Genomic DNA, 26,781 nt, shown 5'->3' on the forward strand with positions numbered 1-26,781 from the left:
ACAGAGATGGAGAAGGCCAGCAGGCGAACAAAATTAAAGTAACAGCAAAGAAAGTTGGGATGCAAAGGGAGCGAATGGCCGGAAGGAGGAGGTTTTTTGGAGACACGCATGGGAACAATCGTGATATGTCAAAAGAGTGGAAGCGAAATGAGTGCTACATAATTTATTTATTTATTTATTTATTTGATTTATTTGATTTTTATACTGCCCTTCTCCCGAAGGACTCAGGGCGGTGTACAGGCAAAAATAAAACAGATAATACAATGTACAATTTAAAATGTAATTAAAAAACTTATTTTAAAATTAGCCTGAGAAGTAAAAATATACAATAAGCTAAAAACCCCATTTAAAATTAATTAATAAAAATTTAAAATTAATAAAATTCAATTCAAGCCAGCCCCGCGCGAATAAAAAGATGTGTCTTCAGTTCGCGACGGAATGTCCAAAGGTCAGGTATTTGACGTAAACCCGGGGGAAGCTCGTTCCAGAGTGTGGGAGCCCCCACAGAGAAGGCCTTTCCCCTGGGGGCCGCCAGCCGACATTGTTTGGCGGACGGCACCCTGAGAAGTCCCTCTCTGTGTGAGCGTACGGGTCGGTGGGAGGCGTGAAGTAACAGTAGGCGGTCCCGTAAGTACCCTGGCCCTAAGGCCCTAAGCCATGGAGCGCTTTAAAGGTAGTAACCAAAACCTTAAAGTGCACTCGAAAGGCCACAGGTAGCCAGTGCAGTCTGCGCAGGAGCGGTGTTATATGGGAGCTACGTTCTATCACCCGCGCAGCTGCATTCTGGACTAACTGAAGCCTCCAAGTGCACCTCAAGGGGAGGTCCAATGGTCCAAAAATGCTGGATGAACAGAGCCCTGATGTGGGGCAGTGATTAGAGTGCAGCACTGCAGTCTGACTCTGCCCAGAGCCAAGAGCTTGACCCTGACGGGCTGGAAGTGGACTCAGCCTTCCATCCTTCTGAGGACCCAGATTGTTGGGGTCAATATGCTGACTCTGCAAACCGCTCAGAGAGGGCTGTAAAGTCTAAGTGCATTGCACTTAAGCAGGCAAGTCATAAACTCTGTAAGAGAGTTCAAAAAGCTCAAACTGCAGGTGATAAAATGCTAAACTGTAGATGCTTATTTGCTGTTTGCAGGGAGGCTGCATCCATGCTGGAGTAGCCACGATTGCTCTTCTCTGCAAAGGGAGCAAGCATCACCGAATGTCCCTGGCAGAACTCTGGTGAGGGATACAAGGAGGCAAAATTGGGGAAGAGCAGCACGGCTTTAGGTCAGGCAGGGATGTGCGGACTGCGGTATGAATGTGAGAACACTTGACTTTTCTGCACATTAGAGAAAGCATACAATAAAGTGAATTATGAGCAGGGAATAAGACAAGGCTTGGTTGCACAGGTACAGGTACAGTATATGTGGTACCTCGTTCAATAGTAATAATTGTGAGGGGGATTTGGAGTCCTAGTGGACAACCATTTAAATATGAGCCAACCGTGTGCAGCAGCTGCCCAAAAAGCCAACACAGTTCTAGGCTGCATCAACAGAGGGATAGAATCAAGATCATGTGAAGTGTTAATACCACTTTATAAGGCCTTGGTAAGGCCACACTTGGAATACTGCATCCAGTAGTATTACTCCAGTAGTAATACTCCCTCCAAGAAGAGGGAGTCAAGCAATTCTCCAAAGCACCTGAGGGCAGGACAAAAAGCAACATATGGAAACTCAGCAAGGAGAGAAGCAACTTAGAACTAAGGAGAAATTTCCTGACACTAAGAACAATTAATCAGTGGAACAACTTGCCTGCAGAAGTTGTGAATTCTCCAACACTGGAGGTTTTTAAGAAGATGTCTGAAGTGGTGTAGAGTTTCCTGCCTAGGCAGGGGGTTGGACTAGAAGACCTCCAAGGTCCCTTCCAAATCTGTTATTCTATGTTCTGTTCTGTTCTGTTCTGTTCTGTTTACATTGCCTGGTTCTTTAATGTACTAATTGATAAATCAAAAGGAAGCCTTATGGTAACAACAAAGAGGTTTGGCTTGGGGACATGAAACTTTTATCTGCCAATGATGTTATGCTTTATTTTTATTTTACTTTATTTTACTTTATTTATTATTTATTTATCCAGGATTTATTTTTTATAAATAACATTGGCTGGGGAAATAAATGTAGTGCAGCAAGGCTACAATTATAGAGTCCAGCAAGGAGTGATGTATCTTAGTGAAGATGGGAAACCAAGAAATGTCAAAGGCACAAATGCTGGAAGCAAAAGTGGGGAAGCAGGTGATTATTTCAAACCAGAAGCCAAGATGGCTCCAGATGCTGCCCGCTTTGGGAGAACCGGCCTGTCCAAAGAAGCCTGAAAGCTGGCAGGAGGCAGCGGATGGGCATCAGTGGGCAGCAGCCTTGCATCCCACTGGCTCTTGGAGGGGGAAAGGCGAGGCCAAGGAGGACGGGCTGCCTGCCAAAAGGAGCGGGTGCCAGTCAAGAGGCCAGCGGGCACCTCGAAAGGAGCCAAGGGAGAAAGGATGATGGTGGGAGAGTCAAGATACCCAAAGATATGAAGCAAGTTTAAGAAGCAAGGCAGGAAGCAGTGAAGGTGCAGCAGAAGGAAAATGCTGGCGAAGACAGAGAGGGATGGGCAGGGACAGCCCAGCCTCAATGCCAAGAGGATCCCGGCACGTGTCCAGAGTTACTTTGCCCAGCTCCTCCTGGCTCTTTTGCTGCCACCTGCATTGCCCAAGGGAGAAGGGTTTGGGGCCATCCCAGATTTTATTGTCGATAAAATAAACATAATACAGAGCAATCAACCAATGGAACAATTTGCCTTCAGAAGTTGTGGGAGCTCCATCCCTGGAAGCTTTCAAGAAGAGACTGGGCTGCCATCTCTCAGAAATGGTCTAGAGTATTTATTTTATTATTTATTTTATTATTCTAATTTATATACCGCCCTTCTCCCGAAGGACTCAGGGCGGTTTACAGCCAAATAAAACAGAAATACAAACAATACAAAAGTTAAAAACATATTTTGTTTAAAAAACTAATTTAATTTGACAAAAAGATTAAAAACTCTAGCAAAAACCCCCATTAAAACTATTAGGCCAGCCCTGCGCAACGAAATAAAAATGTCTTTAGCTCGCGGCGAAAGGTCCGGAGGTCAGGGAGTTGTCTTATCCCTGGAGGCAGCTCGTTCCAGAGGGCAGGAGCCCCCACAGAGAAGGCCCTCCCCCTGGGGGTCGCCAGTCGGCATTGACTGACTGACGGCACCCTGAGGAGGCCCTCCCTATGGGAGCACACTGGTCGATGGGAGGCTATTGGTGGCAGCAGGCGGTCCCGTAAGTAACCTGGTCCTATGCCATGGAGCGCTTTGAAGGTGGTAACCAACACCTTGAATTGCACCCAGAAGACCACCGGAAGCCAGTGCAGCTTGCGCAGGAGAGGTGTTCCATGGGAGCCTCGAGTTGCTCCCTTTATTACCCGCGCAGCTGCATTTTGGACCAATTGGATCCTCCGGGTGCTCTTCAAGGGGAGCCCCATGTAGAGAGCATTGCAGTAGTCCAGGCGAGAAGTGACGAGGGCATAAGTGACCGTGCATAAGGAATCCCGGTCTAGGAAGGGATGCAACTGGCGTATCAGGCGAACCTGATAAAAAGCTCCCCTGGTGCCGGCCGTCATATGCTCTTCTAAAGACAGCCGTACACCCAGGAGGACGCCAAATTGCAGACCCTTTCCATGGGGGCCAATGACTCGCCCCCTACAGTCAGCGATGGAATCAGCTGGCTGTACCGGGATGCTGGCATCCACAGCCACTCAGTCTTCGAAGGGTTGAGTTGAAGCCTGTTTTTCCCCATCCAAACCCGCACGGCTTCCAGACCCCGGGACATCACTTCAACGGCTTCATTGGGATGGTTAGGGGTGGAAATGTACAGCTGTGTATCATCAGCGTACAGATGACATCGCACTCCAAAACCACGGATGATCTCACCTAGCGGCTTCATATAGATGTTGAACAGGAGAGGCGAGAGAATCGACCCCTGTGGCACCCCACACGAGGCGCCTCACGGCCGAACTCTGCCCCCCTGCCAACACCGTCTGTGACCGGTCAGAGAGGTAGGAGGAGAACCAACGAAAAACGATGCCCCCCACTCCCAACCCCTCCAGCCGTCGCAGCAGGATACCATGGTCGATGGTATCAAAAGCCTCTGAGAGGTCTAATAGGACCAGGGCAGAGGAACAACCCCTGTCCCGGGGCCTCCAGAGATCATCTACCAATGCGACCAATGTCGTCTCCGTGCTGTACCCAGGCCGAAAACTGGACTGGAACGGTCAAGATAGAGAGTTTCATCCAGGTACCGGGGGAGCTGTCATGCTACCACACTCTCAACAACCTTCGCCACAAAACGAAGGTTGGAGACAGGACGATAGTTCTCTAAAGCAGCTGGATCCAGGGAGGGCTTCTTGAGGAGGGGTCTCACCACTGCTTCTTTTAAGGCGGTGGGGAAGACACCCTCCACCAAGCAGCAGAGTCTCCTGCTTTTGGGGGGGGGGCTGGACTAGATGACCTACAAGGTCGCTTCCAACTCTGTTAATCTATTAAATCTGTTAATTGTCGGCACCCAAAGGAGCCAAGGCCACAAACAGTGCAAAATGGGCAGGTTGGACTCTGCCCATTCAGAGTCTGAACTTCACGCTGGCCGCTCCTCTGGGTCTTCTAGCCCAGCTACCTTGGCAGGAGAAGCTCTGGCCAGTGTATTGATTCTGCTATCGCTGGTATTGATGAATTCAGCTGCTGATGACCCACTTTGGCCCCCGTTTGCCTCGCCCACCTGCACAGTTGGCAATCCTTGTGGGCTGCGGGAGTCTGCTCTTCCCAAATGCTCTGTAAAGGAAGCTGCAGGCCCCACTCCCGGCTCCCCCGTCCAGGCCCAATCCATGGAAAAGTCCATCTGGATGGGCAAGAAAGCTGACACCTGCACCCCTGAGCAGTCTATGGGGAGCCCCGTAGCCCACAGTGCTCTTGCCCACCGCAGGGCCCTGACTGGGGCTGGGGGAAAGGAAACTTCCTAAGGAGAGAAAACCCAAACTAACCCCTTCCCTCCAATGGAAGGCAGCCAAAGAAATGGGGGTCCCTCTTCTAGGCCACTTCTGGTCCTTCGCCACCCTCCTTCCTCTGCTGCATCCTTTTTGGTGTGTGCGTGCGTGTGTGCGTGTGTTCCACCAGAGACCGAAGGTGAGCACAGCTCTCACAACAGAATATAAGCCAGCCCCCCAACTCGCTTGGGGGAGCAGAGAGGGTCCTGTCCAGCAGCCCTCTCCCTTCTGCCCAGATGGCCTGGATCCCTGCTCTCCTTCATGCTCCTTCTGAGCCCTCCATTGACAGGTTTGGGGCAGCCCTCTAGGATGAGGGGGTCTGTCTGGATGGGCCAAAATCCATAAAGGGAGTCTCCTTTCCCAGATAGGCCTGATCCTCTGGTAACACACACACACAAGCATCCCATGTGCCCGAGGAGTCTAGCCGCAGGACCCTGGGGACCCCCCCACATTGTCCATCAGGAGGAGGAGGGTCCTGGGGAACACACCTCCATTGCTGGACGGTCTCTGTGGCCCTGAAGGCTGCCCGTGAGACCGTCCTTGAGAAAAATGGCAGTCAGTGTGGCCCTGGGGCCCCACTTCTCCTGATGGGCATCATCAACCAGATGATGGAGCTGAGAAGCCTAGGGGCCGTTGCCCTTTGTCTTCCAAGCAGCCCTTTGCGAAGCCTTGGCCAAGCCTCCACCTCGACCCACCTCTCCTCCCAAGGCCCAGAGCAGGTGAGCCCCCCAGGCAACCATGTCTGTTTTCCAAAAGGAGGGGCAGAATCGGCACCACAAAACTAGGACAGCAGCAAAAAAATATTCCAAAGAAGCTGAGGAAAATAACACCCTTCACACCATTTTTGTAAGGCCTGATGCTAAAATAAGAGGGAGGGGACAGAGTGGGAGCCCCTTGCACAACATGCCCCACATGCCAATGGCGACTCCAGGCCTCTTGCAGGACAGGAAGACCGAATGGCCTCAACAAAGGGGCTGCAGCCGCCCTCCTCCACCCCCTGCCTGGAGTTGAGGAGGGGCTTTCTCCAAACAGGGTCATTTCTTAAAAATGCAAGAGAGCCGTCGCCTTTATGCCATCCTCTCTGGAACTTCACATCAGGATCCCCGCACGCGACAGGAGCCCACGGCCCCAGCCTCCAGCGAGCCACCGCATTCTCATTCTGATAGTTAAAAATTCATTAACAAGGGCAGATCGGTATTATGCCGTTGCCTTAATTAAAGAGGGACACGGAACAGCATTTTAAATAGCAGTGTCGTTTTTCTAATCAACACAGCTGCATGATAAAAGAAAAAAAATATTTAACCAGAACTTGAAACCAAGTCGTCGCCCCCCCTCCCTTCCCCTCCACAGTGAGGCTCATTTGAGTTTAAATATTTAATACCCTCATGCAATATTGACGGCTGGGAGAAAAAAGAGATGATGATTCTCAAGTAGCCGGATCCTCCCTGAACGTCTCGGAGGGAGGGAGGGAGGGAGGGAGGGAGAAGGCGGCCAAAAGGCAGCCAGGTGGGCAGCCTTTGTGCTCTTCCCCGAAGGCCGGCAGGCCGATCCCAGGGAGAGCATCTGAAATGCTCTTGCCCTGCAGACCGATGACTTCCCTTCCGCCTCCCAAGGGACCAGGCTAGGTGCTCCAGCCTCTGCAGTGGATGGCCAGCATTTCTGTCCTCCCAGAAGGGAGACGCAGCTGCCCAGGGCCTCACGGGCACCTCTTGTGTGCCCAGCAATAACCAGACTCCTGGGAAGTCCCTGGAAACGCTTTCCCAAAGGGGCTGCCTGCCCTCCTCCTGAGAGGAAGATGATTCCCAAACTACCTAGCTGGCCTTGTGACTAAAGCCGGGACGGGAGTCCCTGCTCCTGGCCCAGTACTGTAACCGCTAGGCCCTCTGGCTCTCTTCTGCACTCTGCTGAGACCAAATTCAGGAAGGCTGCACGGCTGGAGCAAGCAATAGGCTCCGAGGGCCCCCCAAAACAAGGGGCCCAAGTGCAGCGCTGCCACAGGGGTTGGTCAGTATTGCAAGTGCCCAAGACTCCCCTTCCAGCTCTGCCTCGGTTTCCCACTGCAGGATCCTCCTTCTCTTGCACTGGAAAACCTTTGGAAGTTTCTGTGCACTTAGAGAGATTGTCTGGAAGGGAAATGCCTCCTGAGGAAAGAAGCCAGAGAGGCAGCCCCAGAGGGGCAGGGGCTCCGTCTGGATGGATGACGGGCAGCGCCCTCCTGGGAAAACCCGGTGCGCACCAGCTGCAAAGTCAGCCAGAGCATCTGAGACGTTTAGTTATTTATTTTCATGCCTTCAAGTCAGTGTGATTGCAATGAAAGAGTTGAAGAGAAGTTGCCATCACAACTCAATCAGTTATGGATTAATAGGCAGATTTGCAGAAGGACAGGGACTTCCCTGGCTCATCCCAGAGAGAGAGAGAGAGAGAGAGAGGGAAGCCACTACAGCAGTGCGGCTCCCTGCCCTTGGTCCCCACCTGGAAAAGCTTTTACTGCCACATTCAGCTGGCAATTTACGCCATGATTCATCTATTTGGTATGAATAATTCCGATGCTATTTGGAAAGCTTATTTGCAGATCTCTGTTTTGGAAAACATTCCACAGAAGTTATTGAAAAGTTGAACTTTCAACTTTACAGCTTTGAAAATAAAGCTATGCAACTGGCAAGCCTGGTATAACCAATGAAATTATTATTATTTTTACAAACGCATTCGCCATCTGCACCCAGGGACTCTGGAGATGCCCTACTGATCGACAAATCCCATCACTCTAATATTTACCCACGAGTTCCTTCAATCTCTCAGATCCTAATATTTCATAGAAATAGTAAGCTCACACAATATTTTTATCCAATCTGTAATTTTGTTAACATAGCCTCATTAGCAATGCATTTCATTTTTCTTCATCATTACTTTTTCATCCAGTTGCTGCTATTCCCAGGTTTCCTTGCTCCTTCATGGAACCATCCAGCCACCACCCACCTTGGAGACATTGGGGGGGCATTATTTGCAAAGCCCCCTCCCCCTCCTTCCCTGAAGCAATCCCTCACCCTTTTCTCAAGCTTCCAGACCCTGACATGGTGGAGCTTTGCGGGGGGGGGGTGTGTGTGCTTAGGTCCCCAATCTGCTTGCCTTTTGGCAACTGCCCTCCCCCCTCTCCTCCTCGCCCTCCAATTTCCTCCAAGGGGGACAAGATGCATCTGGGAGAGGATGAGGCAGTCGTCCTACAAGCCTGGCTCCATCTCAGAGCAAGGGATTCTGCACCTCAGGCCTTCCTGGAGGAAGAGACGGAGGGGGGGGGGCGGGAAGGTGCAAAATGCAGGTAGGCAGGTAACATGATCTCTGCCTAAGGAGTGCCCCGCTGGTCCCACCAGTTCTTACTTGTTTCCAAAAGGCTCTTTTCTGCCCAGGCCTCCAGGGAACACAGAGAAGTCGAGGCTTGTACTGGAGAACCTGCCTGCCTGCCTGCACGGAGCCCAAAACAGACACATCCATCACCTGGATGGGAAAGGCAACTTTGGGAGGCTTCCAAGAATTGGGAGAGGCTTGGGCTCAAATAGAATTTATCCCCCATCCCACCCACCACCCACCCACTCCAATAAATTCGGGTCTAGTAAATCACACCAACCCATCACTGTTCTGCCTCCTTCAGCTGCCAGCAAGGAAAAAGGCCCAGCAAACAGGATTGTGCACTTTTGCATAGGTGGGTGGTTACCGCAGCTCCTGTTTTCCCTTAAAACCTCAGATAATCCCGCACTTGTGTCCTTAAAGCAAACACGCCCGGCCCATCTGCCACTGAGTGGGATGCAAGGAAGATGGGGTGGGGGTGGGGAAAGTGCGGTTAAGAAGTCAAACAGATTGGATTCAACATCTTCCTGTGAAGGGCATAAAACTCATCCCCACCCCCTACCCCCATTCATCCCATCTAGAGAGTCTTCCCTTGTACTTTTTCTCACCCGAGCGCCAAGTGTTGCTCAAATTGGGCTTGCACACTTTTCGAGTGTGCAGCTGCTGGCCTTTCACTCCCTCTGTTAAGTGGCTAATGAGCCAGAGAGAAACTTGCCACCATGAGTGGGCAAATCACACCCACTCTCCGGGTCAAAGGGAGTGACAGAAGCCGGCAGGGCAGCCTTTGAGGGTCTGGTTTAGTCTGTGTTTTGGGGACAATGGCCCTCATCCGAGAGAGCCACCCAAGGGGCCTTCTGTCTGGGAATGGGGGGGGGGGGGGCTGGGCTTCGACTAGAGGGAGAAAGACCAGGGTCTGCGCATGGGTGCTGCTGCCCTGACCAACCGAGACTCCTACCTGCTCACCAGCCCAGGAAGAGCTGCCAGGGCAACGGGAGGCCTTCCTCGTCAACCAAATGCCACCAATTATTTTACATGAGGATCCACCCTGATCACACACACCCTTCCCGGCTAGCCCCTCCCTGCCCCAACCTCAGTAAGACGAGGGGCTTCCTCCCCTTCAGCTCCCCACCCCCGCCCCTTTGGCCACCTTGCCTTCTCAGCCTCACCCCCCAGCTGCCCTTCCCTCCCCATGCCGGGCCTTCTTCCTCCCAAGCACACCACCAGTGGCACCTGCCATTTGGGGAAGGGTGCGAGCGGCCTCAGAGAGAAGCGCTGCCTCATGGGGGGCTCATCAGCTGCAAGAGAAAGGCCACAAAGGCCACCTTGGCATGGCAGGGAGGCTGGGCTTTGCAGGGTGGCCTTGGGCTGTGGTGGGAGACTTCAGGTAGCACTTCTTGAGGTGGCAGTGCCGCCCCACATCTCTAGTCCAGCTCCAGTGCCACTTTACCCCCCCCCCATGCAAGGTGCCCAAAAGGGTAGAGACGAGGCGAACAGGAAGGGGAGCTGAAGCATCCCACAGTCCTAAGGGTGGGGAGCCTGCCAAGTGCCCGGATTTTGATCATGCAACTTCAGGGACCAGGCGTGGGAACCATCAGAGCACTGCCGTAACTTCAGACGGTCACAGAAGGAATGGTCGTAACTGCAGGTCTACCTGTACAGCCCCCAAAAGTGAGTGGACCGAAGCCATCCTTCTAACTTGGTGGCAAGCCGGCTTCGCATCTGTCAGATTCGGAGCCACCACAATTTCTCCGATTGGCCATGTGGCTTTGTTGCACACTTCAGACAGGCGGCAACAGGAAGTGTGTCAGAGACCGCAGGCTTCTTCTGTCCCTCTTCCTAACAAATCTGTGGTCTCGCGGGCTGAGTCCTGTGAGGGGCAGAGTTCCGGCTGCGCTGCCTTTGCAAGGGATTAGGAGAGCACCTAGACCAGGGGTGTCAAACTCCATTTCATTGAGGGCCACATCAGGGTTGTGTTTGACCTCCGGGGATGGGGAGGGTGTGGCCAGGGAGGGTGTGGCCACCTCATCACTTGTGTCAGGGGCACCTGCGGTGGCCTGAGCTCCACCAGCTATGACGGCCTCCTGCAGCCTTCTGCCAGTGAAAACGGAGCTCAGGAGGGCTGTGGGCTCTATTTTTGCTGGCAGAGGAACCCCGGCTGGTCCTTTGCTGTTTCCAGGTCGGCCCTGCGGCCCAGATCTAAGCACCCCATGGGCCAAATCCAGCCCGCAGGCCTTGAGTTTGACACCCCTGATCTAGACCCAGGCGCAAGTCCAAATATTCAGAAAGCCAGTGGGGGTGGACTGCGGACAACTTCTGATTAGACTCACTTACACTAATTGGCCGCTGGCATTGCCTGGGCTGCTGATCTCAGACCCCACTTGGAACATTTCTCTGTGAGAAGTCTGTTCAGAATCGCTCTGCAGATCCTGCTCTCCCGTTTTCCCTGAAAAGGGCAATGGATGCTCCCGAGAAGACCTTCCCCACCATGGTCTGGAGGGAGGGAGGGAGGACCAGTGGTGCCTGGATGAAGGGGGTGATTTCTCCTCTTTTGGCAGTCGAGAGACCAAATGTAAGGAACTGCCTCAACTGCCTTCCCAAGAAAGTAAAACTCTTGAATCAATTTACATTTCAAAGGAACTTTTACTGAGAGAAGTCAGGTGGAATCTGAAATTCAGGCCCAAAGCATTAGGCTATATGTCCAAAATTGGAATACTGCACCCAGTTTTTGTTATCACAATATAAAAAAAGAAGTTGAGACTCTAGAAAGGGTGCAGAGAAGAGCAACCAAGATTATTAGGGGGCTGGAGGCTAAAACAGACGATGAACGATGAACGGTTGCAGCAACTGGGCACGGCTAGTCTAGAGAAAAGAAGGGATGACATAATAGCAGGGTACCAATATTTGAGGAGGTCAGCCTATTCGCCAAAGCACCAGAGGGCAGGACAAGAAGCAATGGATGGAAACTAATCAAGGAGAGAAGCAACCAAGAACTAAGGAGAAACTTCCTGACAATGAGTTCAATTAACTAGAGGAATGGGTTGCCTTCAGAAATTGTGGTTGCTCCATCACTGGTGGCTTTTAAGAAGAGATTGGACAGCCATTTGTCCAGAATGGTCTAGGGTCTCCTGCTGGATTGGAAGACCTCCAAGGTCCCTTTCAACTCGGTTCTTCTGTATTCTCTCCTCCGCTTGATGTGCTGCAGACAAACCCTCTGCTGCTTCTCCTTGCTTTCAGTCACCAGTGGCACCAGGACTTCACTCAACAGCTTCCCTTCCAAGAAGAGAGAGCAAAACACAGGCCGGACTCGGATGTTGCTGGCTCTTGCCCACTTCCTCTTACTCTATGGGCCTCAGCATTTTCTCATTCCAGTTCCTCCCATCTCTCCTGCTGCTGCCCCCTTCCCACTTTCCTTCTCCACAGCTGAGCTCCATGTCGTCATCATCATGAGACCAGGCAGAGTCACCCTCCCAATGTTTCCCCCCAACTGCAGACTGGAGATGGGGCAGGACCAGGCCGACACCCCCCCTCCTCTATAAAACTGTATCTGCGGGGGAAGGAGGAAATGTCCACTGGGTTGTCGTAAGATGGAGTTTCCTCTTCTTCTTTTCTGCCTAAATTTGGCCACAAAACACCAGGGTGCATCACCCACATTGGAAAGATTATGCCGCAAAATTTGGCAAACATTTATTTATTAGGTTTATAAGGCTGCCCAACTCAAATCAGGTCACTCTTGAGTGGCATACAAGAAAAAGCAAACAATGGCCCCCAAGCCCCACCACGTTTATATATATATATATGTATGGTTTATATTTGTCATATAAAGGAATAAAGTATAAATCTAAAAAATGGAGACCAAGCATCACAATAGGAGAACCCAAGGGGAGCACTCACCCAAGGGGGGGGGGCTGACAGCTTTCTTCAGGGAAGCCAAGTTGGGGCCCATTGGGGCCCATTGCCCCAACCGTCTTGGGGAAGACAGTTCCGGAAGACACCGCAAAGGCAGCCTTCCTGGGGTCCAAGAAGGAACTGGGGTGCAGATGTTCCTGGGCCAAGAGGGTCCCTCCAGGTGCCTGATCCTGCCCACAGTTCAAATACTGACACGCAGACACAACTTGGACCCAGGAGCAGCCACGGCCTGAGTGGCCTGTCCAAGCCTGCTTTGCATCGGGAGGCTTCATACTGGCTGAATTGAATTCAGAGAACAGCAGCCCCAACCAGGCTGGCTGCTCCCCTAGGTGGGGATGATGTCAGTTGTAGGACCAGATTCATCTGGCAGGTACAACTCTGGGAACGATGGTATGAAGGGAAAGCAAAAGAGAGTTCAGATTTGGGGATGTAAACGGTAATCACGTGTGATGTGACGGTGTTAATTTGCTGTTAGCCTGATGCTAGGAATGGGAATTTAGTCAAATAGGGAACATTAGATATTTAAATAAAAGTCCACACACATAGCATTGCTGCCTTTTGCAATGGTTCAGACGAGCCAGACGTGTGATCTGTGTCCCCTGCTTATGCACTGCTCCTGAATGGAGAGGCTCCACGTTGCTAAGAGCGTTGATTTATCTTGCCATTTTCTGGCACAGGACAGCAGCACTGGCCATAAAGTGAATGAGCCCCAACCTACTCGCCTTATGACCAGCCCACAATCTCAGTGGAGGGTCCAGCTGGAGGCCCCCTGCCCACAGAGGCTCATTTCAATAGCTCTCACGTTTGTCCTCTAGAGCAGGGGTCTCCAACCTTGGCAACTTTAAGCTTGGAGAACTTCAACTCCCAGAATTCTGAGAGTTGAAGTCCTCCAGGCTTAAAGCTGCCAAGACTGTCCTTCTTATTCCATTAAGTCAGAACCTCTTGCCGTGTGGGTCACACTCTTCTGGAGTGCCAGCTAGAGAGCATTCCTCTTTTTGACATAGGATCATGGAGGAATGTCTTCCAGCAGTGACCTTCTGCTCCCAGGGTCATCCCTGCAGATAAGACCCATGGGGTGGGCAGCTGTTTTTCAGGGAACTTCCCTCTCCGTGTCTGGCCCTTGGTGCAAAGACATCTCCAGGTTTTCTGGAAAGTGGTTGGAAAACGATCATCTTTGGATAGGAGCAAGGGTAGGCAACCGGCCAGGGTTTCTTGGCACTTCCAATTGAAGGTGCCCATCTCTCTCCCAGACAGGAAGAACCGAAAGAATGTTCTCCTAAGGACCCCTCCCCAAATCCAGGTGTGAGGCACAAATGGATCTTGTCAACAGCGACAATCAATGGCTTCGTTGACCTGCTGAGGACAAGGCTGCATGGTTGCCTGTTGGAAGGCCTAGCAAGCCCTCCCTCCCCCTTCCAGAAAGGGGCAAGGGGCAAGCCAGTCATAAAGGAAGCTCACGGCTGGCTCAAGACTCAGCACCCGCTTCTCCTCTGCCGGCACTTCTTGGGGTTGGCTCCTGTTCCCAGAGGAAATGGTGTTGCCTGGATCTCAGGCAGACAATGGTTTAGAAAATGTTTGTAGTACCTGGTGCAGGAAAGCACAACCACACCTACAAACCCCAAAATCAGAATCAACGTGTCAGAAGGGGGGGCCAAGGGGGGTGTCACTGTAAGCCCTGTGCCAGATAACAGGGAACCCACAGAAGGGTTCTGACATGCCCAGGTCAGGAGCTACTTAGAAAAGGGGCTGGACTGCAGATCTTGTCTTTCTAACAAGGTCCTGGGGTTTTTAGAAAGCAACGGATCAATAGTGGCCATTCCCACAACTGACAATCAGCATACTGGAGCAAGACAGAACTGGACGCTTCATCGTTGAGTGTCTTCCAAGAGCTCAGCCACTGTGTGATCCAGGCCATAATTTAAAATCAGATTATGCTTTATTTGAGTGTAGCAAATTACAAATGTACGAATGATGGTTTGCAAACTGTGCTTGGGAGGCTGGGCAAAGTGTAAAGCTCCATGCTTGCACGCCAACTGTGGTCCTACACCCGTACACTCGCCTCCATTTTCACCAGGCGCAAGTGCTGCCCTGCAAGCAACTTTTCCCTCCTGCTCTGTTGCTGAAAAGGCCCCTCTTATCAAGGGCCTGTTTTGACGGGAAATGGGCAGCCTAACCCGATAAGAAGGACGAACTCCTGAGTTCTCCAACACACGTTATCTCGGCCTCCCGTCCTGTAGCCCATCATCCCCCTCCACGGAAGGAGTTGGAGCTGACCAGTTAAGCAGCACTGGCAGATTGGGGGCTCACCCCAGCAGCAGGCAAGGTGATCCCACTCCTGCTCTGGTTCCTCCTGGCTCCCCCTGGCTCCTCTTCTTCCAGAGGCCTTTCTGCTCCCCAGCATCTCTGCAAACAAGCTCAGCCCTACCAGGATCCCCAAAAGCTCCGGGGGGGGGGTGTGTGCTGTGCAGTTTGCCACTCCATGGCAAAAACATGGAACTTCAATCCTACAGACGTACTGCAGGTTCACTATGACTGAACAGATTTACCAAAATGACTAGCAATGTTGTATGTCAGGGTCAATCATCAAGGTGAACGGGGCCAGGGAAGAGCTCCCTTCTCTGTTTCTTACCTTTCTTTTCCCCCCGGGGTACCAGATCTGGTCTGCAACAGTCCAGATGCCCATTAGGGGGTACCAAAAAGTGAGGTGCCTCTGGGTCTCTCTGCTGCCCCCCAGGAGCATCTCAGATTTCTGCTACTAGCAATAGCACTTAGATTTATATACCGCTTCATAGTGCTTTCCAGTCCTCTCTAAGCGGCTTACTGAGTCAGCCTCTTGTCCCCAACAATCTGGGTCCTCATTTTACCCAACTCGGAAGATGGAAGGCTGAGTCAGCCTTGAGCCTGGTGAGATTCGAACTGCCAAATTGCAGACAGACGGCAGTCAGCAGAAAGGCCCTGCAGCCCTGCACTCTAACCACTGCGCCACATGGATCATCTGATTCCTGGGGTTGGGGAGCAGAAGGGCCTCTGGAAGAAGAGGGGCAAGGAGGGAGCCAGGAGGGTCCTGGACAGGAGTGGGATCCCCTTGCCAGCTCCCAATCTGTCAGTGCTGCTTAATTGATACTAAATAGGATAAGCTAAACAAGGGGAGACACAAGCCAGCCAAGTCCAAGTGGTCAGATCAGCTCAGGGGCTGGGATGAGAAGAGGGCTCTGGGAAGGGTGAGAGTCTGGGCTATTTGTTCCCTGGCTGCACAGGGCCCCCCACAAGAGTTTCAGGGAGGAGGATAGAAGGGAAGTTGGAGGCCAAATGTATGGAAGGGTCAAGGAAATTCTTCCCTCAGAAGAACAACAGGAGTTTAATAGTCTGGCAAGCGCTCAACCACACGGTCCCTGGCTCTTCACGTCCATCCAAATAAATCCGACTGGCTACAACTGCACAATCCACAGGTTGCAGCCTGACCCAGTGTGCAGAGTGTATGTGAACAGGTTAAAGAGTAGAGACCTCCCCACAGCCTTAACCACAGAGAGATAAAAGAGAGCTGTTCACAGGAAAATAGTTGGCAGAAATCTTTTGACAGAGGTTTTTCTTTCCAGACTTCCAAATATATTTCAGCTTTTCAACTTATTTATCAAACTTTTTAATGCCACCAAATCACAACTAACTGCACCATAAAACTAAGCAAATTTCTTAAGGAGAAGCATCGCAAATCCTAATCTTGCTGTACAAAGTTTGAGGAAGTTCAGCTCAAAGAGTGTTGGGGAAGAGGATCAGAAAAGGCAATGGCTGGCTAGGTGTCTCCCCACACCTATTGAGGCGTCCCCAGGAGTCACTCCGAGAGCCCCCACATTCATCAGCTTCCCAACAGGGCCAGTAACAATTCTCAGAGGAGCCTCTTGGAATTTCTTCAAATGATTTTCTTCAGCAAGGACCTGAAAATAGTGTGCAAGCCAATGCAATCCTACATTGCATTAACAGAGGGATGCAATCAAGATCAAGGGAGGTACTACTACCACTCTATAAAGCCTTAGGAAGGCCACACCTAGAATACTGCATCCAGTTTTGGTCACCACACTATAAAAAAAGATGTTGAAACTGTAGAAAGAGTGCAAAGAAGAGCAGCCAAGAGGATTAGGGGACTGGAGGCTAAAACATGCAATGAACAGTTGCAGGAACTGGGCCTGGCTAGTCTAGTGAAGAGGAAGACCAGGGGAGACAATATAGCATCTTCCAGTATCTGAGGGGCTGCCACAGAGAGGAGGGGCTCAAGCTGTTTTCCAAAGCACAGGAAGCAGTGATGAAATCCAATTTTTTTTTTTACTACAGGTTCTGTGGGCGTGGCTTGGTCGGCGTGTCAAGGGAAGGATACTGCAAAATCTCCATTCCCACCCGACTCTGGGACCAGCCAGAGGTGCTATTTGCTGGTTCTCTGAACTACTCAAAATTTCCGCTCCCGGTTCTCCAGAACCCGTCAGAACCTGCTGGACTTCACCCCTGACCCAAAGGCCAGATGAGGAACAATGAATGGAAACTGAACAAGGAGAGATTCAACCTGGATCTGGAAAAATTTCGTGACAGTGACAGCAATCAACCCATGGAACAGAAGTTGCCTTCGGAAGTTGTGGGAGCTTTCAAGAAGAGACTGGACTGCCATCTGTCAGCACTGGGGTAGGGTCTCCTGCTTGATTGGGGGGTTGGACTAGATGACCTACAAGGTCTCTTCCAACTTAGTTAATCTATATCTGTAAACTCATCTTGCAATTTTGCTCAACTCAAGGTTGGCAAATTAAACTAAGGCTTGATCAGAACTGGGTTATGGGGGGGGGCTTTGTCAACGCAGACCAGGATTCCAGACCTTTCGCCCTTATCAGGTCATCGGTGGGTCAACAGCCATCTCCAGGGAACTCAATCCTCCACCTCCCTCTGGGCATCAACTCCAATCTTGACATGATGGATCATTTTCCAGAGCAAACTGCACTTTGTTTCCACGGCTTCTACTCGGTTTAGAGTTCAACCTGCAACGAACAGCCTCTTGAGCAAGGCTGCCAAGACAAGGGGGCAACAGATGTGAGCTAACATCAGGGCACACAAGTTGGTCTTGCCGCTGCGTATCACTCCAGCAATGTACCCTGCAGTACCCTTACTGATATCCTTTACTGATAATGATGGAACCCTTACTGATGTCCAACATAAATGTGCAAGAATCGAGGTTGTAGTGACAGCCCACCACAGTCTGGCTTTTCTGTTAGGGCGGAGGGGTGGGTGGGTGGGTCAACCTGGATTTCTTGGAGGGCTCGAGCAGCATTGTAGTTGTCCTCCGGGGGAGGGGGGGGACAGGATGGATGCCTTCCTGCAGCACCCTGCTGGCCAAAATGTGTGCCCCATTTTGGCCAGCAGGGTGCTACAGGAGGTCACCCAGGCCAAAAACGGGGTGTGTTTTTGTTAGCAGAGGCTCCCTGGGCCAGTCCTTTGCTATTTCCAGGCCTGCTTCATGGGCCCAGATCCGGCCCACAGGTCTTGAGTTCGACACCCCTGTGTTAGGGCGTCCTCTGCCCAGCAACAGGTAGCAAAATCTTGCTTCTTCCTCCTCCTTTGGAGGCCCTGGCTCACCACCCTCTCTCTCTCAGCCCTGCTGCTCCTCAGGTGGTAGGAGACACACGGCTTTCCTCAGAGACACCTGGCCTGCAGCTTTCCCTGGCTGCCCTGCTATCGACTCAGGATGCCCCCCACCCCCGCTCGCCAGGGAGGCAGGTCTGGTGGGAGAGCCAAGAGGCGGTGGCGGCGGCTGACCTGTGCCTCTCGCTGCTCTCCCACCCCTTTTAGAGTAGCCGGACCAAAGATTAACCGCCCTGTCACAAGATCTCTCCTCTATTCCCTTGAGCCCACCCACCCCTTCCCAACAGACAGTTGCAATTGAATGGACCACAGAGAGGATGCAGGTAGATCACCTTCCAATCCCTGGACAAGCGGGCTGCGTCTCAGTGGTCTTGAGTTACGCAGCTCCTCCAGAAGGTTGCTTGGAGGCTGGCTGAGGCAAAGGGCTGGAGGAAACAGCCAGGAGGGAGGGAGCTGCCTTTTGCAGCACAAATGTCTTTCCGAAGCCGGAGGCCCTGAAGATCACAGCCCCGAGGGAGCGATCATAAATAATGCCAATTAATTAGTGCTTGCTCTCCAAGCACTTTGCCAAGGAACTAATTAGTCCCCTGAAAAGTTAAGTAAGCTGATCTCCCTGCCGTGACTTTGGGCGTGGGAGTGAGTGCCTTCACTGATTTGAGGACCCCCGTCCACCACTGCCTTGTAACAAAATGCCTTTCTGTTGGGAACCTGCCCAATTCGTGACCCCAGGTCAGACGCCAAGGAGCAGAGACCCCAGGAGCTGAACACATCTCTAGGAAGACAGGAATGCTTCCCACAAAATCTGGGGCTCGAAATCCAAAGTAACAGCTTTTGTCGAGACTCACAAGGCCCTAGTTCATGCTGGAAAAGTGCCATCTGCACACTTACAAGCAACACAAACACACACAGAGCACCAGATGCAAAATAGAACAAAATAGCCCATGGCTCCCAGACTTCCAAGTGGTTTACTTAACACACCTGCAAGCGAGTTTTTGACTCCTGGCAATTGCCTGCACTGGTCCCTGCAGTTTTCTCCCCCAGGATTTCCAGGAGAGGGTTGCTGGTTTTTCCTTCTCAGGGCCAAGAGAGGTCACCTAGTTTGTGCCTAAGGTGGGACTGGATTGATCTTCCTGTATATCTACAGAGCCCTCTGCCGATTCCAGATGCCCTTTGTGTTACAGCACAAAGCAGGAAGGCCCCATTGGGCAAAGAGATGTTGCACAAATGGAAACTCAACCTGGAATTCCCACCTCCAAGAAACCTAGGTTAGATGCCACCAGGAGGGCTGCCCAGAACCCCCAGCCTGGCTTGGGCAGGACAAAAGCAAAAGACAAGGAAGGCAGCTGGTTCTCCTGGCAGAAAATGAGGACCGAACACATTGGCAAAACACAAGACTTCTTGGTTTGTAGAAGCAAGAGCCCAGGAGCTCTCCCTCTGCCATCACCCCGGGGGTCATTGGTATGGAGGAAACAACCTCCATCGCAGAGGCTTTTAAGAAGAGACTGGACAGCCGTCTATCTGGAATGGTAAAGGGTCTCTTGCTTGAGCTGGATTAGAAGACCTCCAAGGTCCCTTCCAAACTCTCTTATTGTTCTAAAAAGGGTTTTGTGTTGTTGTTGTTTTTTGCCAGGCAGAGTGTCTGCCTCCTCCCCAGATTCACTTGTATTAACTGGAAATATTGCTGAGAACTGGGATTTCTGGTTCGAATGCCCTACTTGGCAGAGAGATGCAAGACCTGAAGTGCATTTGCAATAAAAGGTTCCATTTGAATTGGATGAATGGCTCTGTACAGAAACATACATTGGCTCTGTATCACCTTCGAGACTGCACCAGCTGCAATAAAACTAGGATAGCACATTTAGAATTCTCTGCTAGAAGTCGAAAGGGAAGCCTTAATCCACGCCTCTCTTAAAAGCAGGCCGAGTACTTGTCACGCAAAGTCTAAATAAGGCCTCTCAAAGCACTGGGGATTATCCTGGAGATGCCCATCCTCTTTCCTCTTCCGCAGCTTTCTTGGGCGGGTGCTCCCGCTCGGATCTGCCCTGCCCACCACCACCACCTTCTTTGCTGCACGCAGAGCAACACATCAACTGCTGTGACAGATGTGTCTGTTTGCACCCAGCCTGGGAGTCCGACCCGCATCAGCGTCTTGGAATGCTGCAGTGTCCTTTTGCAGAGAAACATCTGATCCGGTGCTAAAACAGGTCCCCAAACATCTCTGCAAGGCAGCTGGGAATGTCCTGGGTGGGGCACAACAACAAGGCAACTTTTGGCACACCAAGGTCACCCGTCAGCAGCTGAGACAAGAACACAGCGGCCCGAACACGCGAAGGAGTGAAACGGGCCGTCCAAAGGGCACCAGAGCACTTCCAGCAGCCCAGCCTGGATTAACCTAGGCAGCCCTTTCCTGCCGCAGTCAGGGCGGCCTCAGGCAAACCTGAACAACCCCCCCCCTCAAAATGTGGGCTGGATGGCCAACTAATGGGCAAGGCCATCGAAGGAACGCCTCTCTCCTTCCAGCAACAAACAGCCAGGGCAAGCCGGGTGGATGCCAAAATGACAATACTCCTGTCAATCAATCATCCTGCAGTGCTGAAATTGGATCAGATATTTGCAGGGTGACATCATCAGAGTTTGTCACTTGCCTCCAGTAAAAATCTCACAAGTGGAAAAACAGGCACCTGCACCAATGGCTATAAAGCCTCCCCCCAATTTAGCTGAGTCTGGTTGAGAAGCCAGCAGATGCCAACCGGGCCTGGGAAGGCCGGTGAGAAGTGGGCAGAGCAGGGCTGGTTAAGCAGCGGCAAAGCTGCACTTAAGAGGTGGGAAGGAGCTTTAGCCTAAAGCTCACCATCTGCTAGCTTTGCCTACATCAGATCCCATTCCCAATGCTGCCATCCCCAGAAGCCACACTGGGCTCTTGCTACTCAGAGCTGACCTTCTTCTAAGCTCTACCTCCAGTTCCTGGGCAAGGCTTGGAAGGCCGGAAGGCCTTGTCCGGGCTGCTCCAACTTGGTTTCTCTGCATTTGACACTCAACAACCGACAGGGCTTCCTACACAACCAAAAATCCACAGCTGATGTTCTTACCAAGATTGCACAAGCTACTTTTTGCATCACCTCAAACTTGCCCTCAAGGCCTGGAGACTGGAAAGCCAACGAGTCACTTGAATGTCCCCAGTGTCACAAATCCCAGCATCTTATGATTCAGGATCTTGACAAGATGGAACACAAACCAGTAAAAGGAATTTTAGTAATAGGGGACCTATTAAAGGTGTGGGTAGAACATAAAGACATAGGTGAGATGAGAAGAATCCCACCCATCTGGCTGGGTATTTTAGTGGACATGAGGCAGCTGCAGAAAAAAAAAACCCAATGCAATTTCTAGGATACATCAACAGAACCCCTATGTTGAAGGCCAGAGAAGTTCTTGTTTCTCTCTACTCTGTCCTGGTCAGCTCACTGCTAGAAAGCTGCATCCAGTCCTGGGCATCAGATTTTAGGAAGGAGAGAAATGATCAAGAACTTTTGACAAACAGCTGGATGTGTTTAGCCTGGAGAAGGAATCAATGACATCTGTCCTTTAGGGTTTGAAGGGCTGCCATGATGGAAATGGGGCAGAATTATTCAAAGGCAGGACAAGAAATGACGGGTTTCTATTACAAGGACGGAGATGGTGGTTGAGATTACAGTTGGACATCAAGAAATGTTTCAAGGAGCCACTTCGGTCTAGTCCTGCCTTGGCCTCAAAGCCAACTAGACAAGCGGTTCTCCTCATCCCTACCTTTCCAGGACAGCTTTGCCCTTGTTGCCTTCCAGAATTGGAGGGGGACAGTCCCACAGTGGACAGACACCCCATTTAGATCGCCTAGCCTCTGTCCTGCTGCCTCAGGACAGCAAGGGGTGAAAGGCTCCCGGGAAGCCACGTGTCTCCACTGAGGAAGACGAGGGATGAGGAGGCAGAATGAGTAGAACTACGAAGGTTTGGTCACCATAACTGAAGCCAACACAGAGTGAACAGTGCCTGAACAAACGACTCGTGTGTTGGGGTTTGTTCACCCTTGCTAAGACTGGTCCAGGTCCCCATGGTTGGAGAGTCCCAAGGGCCCCAACCCAGCAGCAGACTTTCCTCCACAGGGGCAGGACAGGGTCTTGTGGGCCGAGGGATGGCTTGAGCCATCTTTGAATCGATCCAGAATGTCTGTGCTGCTCCACTCCAGCAGAGGACCCAGCCACTTCCCTCATTTAGGCCAATGATCCGGCAAGTGCTTTGCCTGTTCAGAAGCGCCAATCCATCCTGTTCCTACCTCAGAGGGTTTCCTTGGACGGGGGTGGGGGAGGAAGGGGTTTCCTCTTGAAGCAAAGGAAGAGGGAGGGCAGCTTCCAAAGGACGCCTTCATTCGCCCTCCCCCTTCGAACCCCCCTAATGAGGTCTCTGCAGGGCCCGGAGGCCATTCCACCCCCAATGAGGGAGGGGGCGATAAGGGCTAATGAGCAGAGCTGTCCAGCTGCAGAGGGCCTAGGCAAGGGTTCAAAGCAGGGAAAACCCAGCAGCGGAAAAGGGCTTCCATTCTGCGCTCAACAGGGCTCTCAGCTGTCCTAGGCAGAAGAGGCGTTTCCGGGTTCTAAGCAGAGCAAGATTAGCCCAAGGAATGGCTCTCCTCCTCTTCCTGCCACACCATGCGCTCCTGCCTGGCTTTATTGGCCAGCAACCCTGTCATTTTAGGAAGGTGACATCTCTTCCCAGGAGGTTTGGCCAAGGAGGTCATCCAGAGGACTGGAAAAGCTGCAGAGCAGGAAATTCAGCTTCTGAGAACTTCATGCTGTCATTGTTGTTTAAAAGATAAGACATGCTTCTGGCCCTCATGGATAAGCTTGACAGCAGCCGGCAATGGAACCCAGTGCTTATGACTTTATGCGACAGCTCCCGGGGACACCAGAAGCTAAAGCCGCTGGACCCAAAGTGACCCTTGCTCTCCATCGTCTGCAGAGCCTTCTCTCTGCTAGCTCAGTTTGGGTTAGGAATAGGGCCAGGTGCTCATGTTGTGGTGAGCCTTGAAGGGGGGGGGGCGTTCTGCTGGAGACCCCTTCAGGTTGGCTTATCTCCATAACTTTTCACCTCTCCAAAACCTCAGTTTCAACCAATTGAGAAAAACAGGGTGGGGGCATTGGAGTTCCAAGACCCCCTCCCCATCTTTCCCAGGAATGCAAGGCGCAAGGGTGTTTCAGCCCAGTGGATGAAAGGCCACAACCTCTCTCCTCCCTCACCAAGACAGTGAAAGACACACACACACACACACACACCCCTCGAGGCCCAATCAGCATTCTTCAAGCTAGGGGCTAGGAAAGGCAACGGCTGGTGGGTCTCCTGGCCCAGGTGGAGGGAAGGGAAAGAGCTCCACTCTGGGTGTCTTCAAGGGAATAACCTGCCCACTGTCCTCACCCACTTTCCTGAGGACTTCACTGCTTCTGCCAAGGACTGCCCGCCAAGCCACGTCAAGCTGCAACCTCTGAAAGTTGAAAAAGTTCTAATTATTCTAGGGAAAGAGGTGGCAACAGTGGCCCCATGGAGCCTTACATGCTCAGCCCCCTCGTTGTACCTCTGTACCTCTGCAGAGACTAGTTCTCATGGCCACCCAAAAAAGAGAAAAGTCTGTAAACATGACCATCGCCCTTGGCCCCACGGCGCCCATCAAGTTTCACCGCAAAAAATCCAAGCTGCAACTTCTTCCCCCAAAGACTGAGTTGCCTGGGTGGGAGACAAGCCTGATCCACCAAAAAGCAAAAAACTGAAGAAGGTGGCACCAGTTGGCAGAGCACAATCTGGATCGGTAGTTGAAAGGTGGAAAGGAAGAAACCAGCATTGAGCCCATCTGCACACACAGCACACCAGGTGGCAAAATATATTAATATCTTTTAAAACAAGGTACCCTCTGCCAACAACCCATCCAAATGCCCATCTTCCACACTTCAGGCTCACACCGCAAGGAAGAAGCGGGCATCTCTGTACATGGGGCACAGGGGAGGAAAATCTGGGGGCATTTCAGCAACCACGGACAACCACCGCAGCTGCTGCTTCTGCCAGGTGTGCCTGACACCACAACGCAGGAGGTTGCGGGGCTTGCAAAGAATGGCCATGTCTCTCACGGCATCAAACAACTTTCAAGCGGCTGGAGCAAAATCAGAGCCAGCAAGGAGACAGAAAAGTCCTTGGACCCTCCCTCGTCTTCCCCATGCCACATTTTATCAACAGCAATTTCATTTTTATGCAAGATTGCAGGGAGGAGAGGAAGAAAATACTAACAGAGCCCCATTTTCCCCCCTGGAGCACAAAGAAGAGAGACAGTGGCCATGTGTGTTTCCTCCCAAACCAAGGCCATCGTTTCTGTAACATTCCCACAAGAGAATAGCTGCTTTTTAGCTCCTGGGAGCAACTGGCATCAGAGAGGCTGGAGCCCCTACCCAGAGCAGCAGGCAAGCCTCCATGGCTTCGGTCTCCCAACAGATTCCTCCCTCTCTGGACACAACTGAGGCATCTTTCAAAAGTGCCCCATTTAAACCATCAAGGACACAATGGGGAGGAACAGGATGAACAGATACAACAGAGAAAGAAATTAGTGGGACATGGCTGGAAGCAAAGGGCTTCCCAACCAGAGGATGGAAGGGCTGGAAGGACCCTGCCAATCATTCTACAGCTCAAGGGCTTTAAACTGTTCAAAAGAAAAGGAATAATAATAGGAATGGAAAGGGAATGGGAATAGAGCTGGAAGGGATCTATGAGGTCTTCTAGTCCAGCCCCCAGCTCAAACAGGACAACCTACACTATTTTAGATAAAGTGGCTGTCCTGTCTCTTCTTAAAAACCTCCAGTGATGGAGCGCCCACAATTTTTGGTAGCAAGCTGTTCCACTGGTTAATTGTCCTCACTGTTAGGAAGTTTCTCCTTTATTCCAGATTGCTTCTCTCCTTGATTAGCTTCCATCCGTTGTTTCTTGTCCTGCTCTCTGGTGCTTTGGAGAATAATTTGACCCCCTCTTCTCTGTGGCAGCCCCTCTAATACTTATATCATTTCACCCCCTAATTCTTCTTTTCTTTAGACTAGTCAAACCCAAAATCTGCAACCATTCTTCATGTTTTAGTCTCCAGGCCTTTGATCCTCTTAGTTGCTCTTCTCTGAACTTTTTCCAAGGTCTCAACATCTCTTTTGTAGTATGGTGACCAAAATTGGTTGCAGTATTCTAGGCGTGGCCTTACTAGAGTTTTATAAAGTGGTCCTAATACTTCACAGAGGAGGTGGAGTTACGTTATATGTATGAAATAGCTATACCTCTATAGAAATGCAAAAGAACAAGGATGAAAACTTTCTTGAATGCATTTGGGGTAATATAAAAGGAGAAAGAAATGGCATTGCCATAGGTGTATACTACAGATTGCCCAACCAAAGAAAGGAAATAGATGAACTTTTTGTTAATCATTTAGCAGAGGTGTGTGGGAAGCAATACTACAATAGTAATGGGGAACCTTAACTGCCCTGAAATCAATTGGGAGACAAACTCTGCACCGAGTGGAAGATCAGACAGGTTCCCTATGAACCTAGCAGACAATTTTTTGTCAGCCAAAAAGTGAGAGAAATGGACTTAATTCTTAATTCAGAGATGAAATGATGGAGGGGGTTTAAGTTGTGGGAACTTTGTGGGACACTGACCATATAATATTCAACATAATGTAGGTACATGCAATAGAACAAAGTCAAACTAGTGCCTTAAACTTTCAGAGAACTGATTTCAACAAACTTAGAAAGAGCTTGGAAAGGATTCCATGGATGAAGATCTTAAAGGGAAAAACAATCCAAGAAGTTTGGGAAACTCTGAAAAATGAGATTATAAAACCCACAGAAAAAGTAAAATAAGAGACCCCAGAAGAAACCAGCATGGCTACATAAAGAGCTCTCTGATAAACTGGGCAAGTAGCAACATTTGAAAGAGGGACACATATCTAAAGCAGAATACCAGCAAATAGCCCAAAACTACAAAGACAAAGTCAGGAAAGCTAAGGCTCAGAATGAAGTAAGACTTGCAAAACTGTCAATAATAATAATAATAATGAAAGTTTCTTTCAATATGTAAACAAACCAAGGAAAAAGTCAAGGAAACAATCAGTCTACTAATGGGAGAAGATGACAAGGTCATAGCAAGTGTTAGTACATCTCACAGCCTCTGATCTGAAATCCAAAGTCACAAAAATTGTGAAGATTTAGGAAGAGCTGGCACACGGCAGGGGGTCAGACTGTTCAGCTCCACACTTGATCACAAAGCCCCCTGGTTCAGTCTCCTCTGCTGAAGCTGGCAGATTTGCTAGGAAAATACTGGGCACTCTTAATGCAATTTGATGTGACTGCAGCCTACTAAGTCTTTTGATTACAATGGGTGGAAATTGGACAAATAAACACAAAAATGAGCTTTGGAAGCAAGAACAGAATGACAAGTCTAACAAAGGAGAAAAAAGTCAAGGGCAGATTTTCTTGTAGCTCCTTCATGTTCCCTGTAGTAGTAGAATAATATACTATAGAAAATGTTAGCAAGTGCACAAATAAAGAGTTCTGAGTAGTTCTACATAGCTAAGGAAAGCCATTAGTCTCTCATTTCAGAGGACAAAGTTCACCCCCCCCCAGACTAAAAATCAGCAGTATGGGAGAACTGAAAGGAAAGGGGGGTCCTGCACTTCTATTCCTGAGGGAAAGACCCCGGATCACCATTTGGAGATGAGCTGCTCCTAAAATGAGAACTAAAAAGTGCCCCCTCTATCCAAGATGAGCAGCACACAAATCATAGGGTATTG

At 50.7% G+C, this 26,781-nt stretch overlaps 1 protein-coding gene across 5 annotated transcripts in view; it reads right to left on the reverse strand.

Annotated features, from left to right (window-relative positions):
* Positions 1–26,781, reverse strand: part of RXRA (retinoid X receptor alpha) — a 94,818-nt gene that overhangs the window by 63,713 nt on the left and 4,324 nt on the right. The window lies entirely within an intron of this gene.

This window comes from Ahaetulla prasina, chromosome 16, assembly GCF_028640845.1.
Source record: "Ahaetulla prasina isolate Xishuangbanna chromosome 16, ASM2864084v1, whole genome shotgun sequence".
In the NCBI taxonomy this organism is placed as follows: Eukaryota; Metazoa; Chordata; class Lepidosauria; order Squamata; family Colubridae; genus Ahaetulla; species Ahaetulla prasina.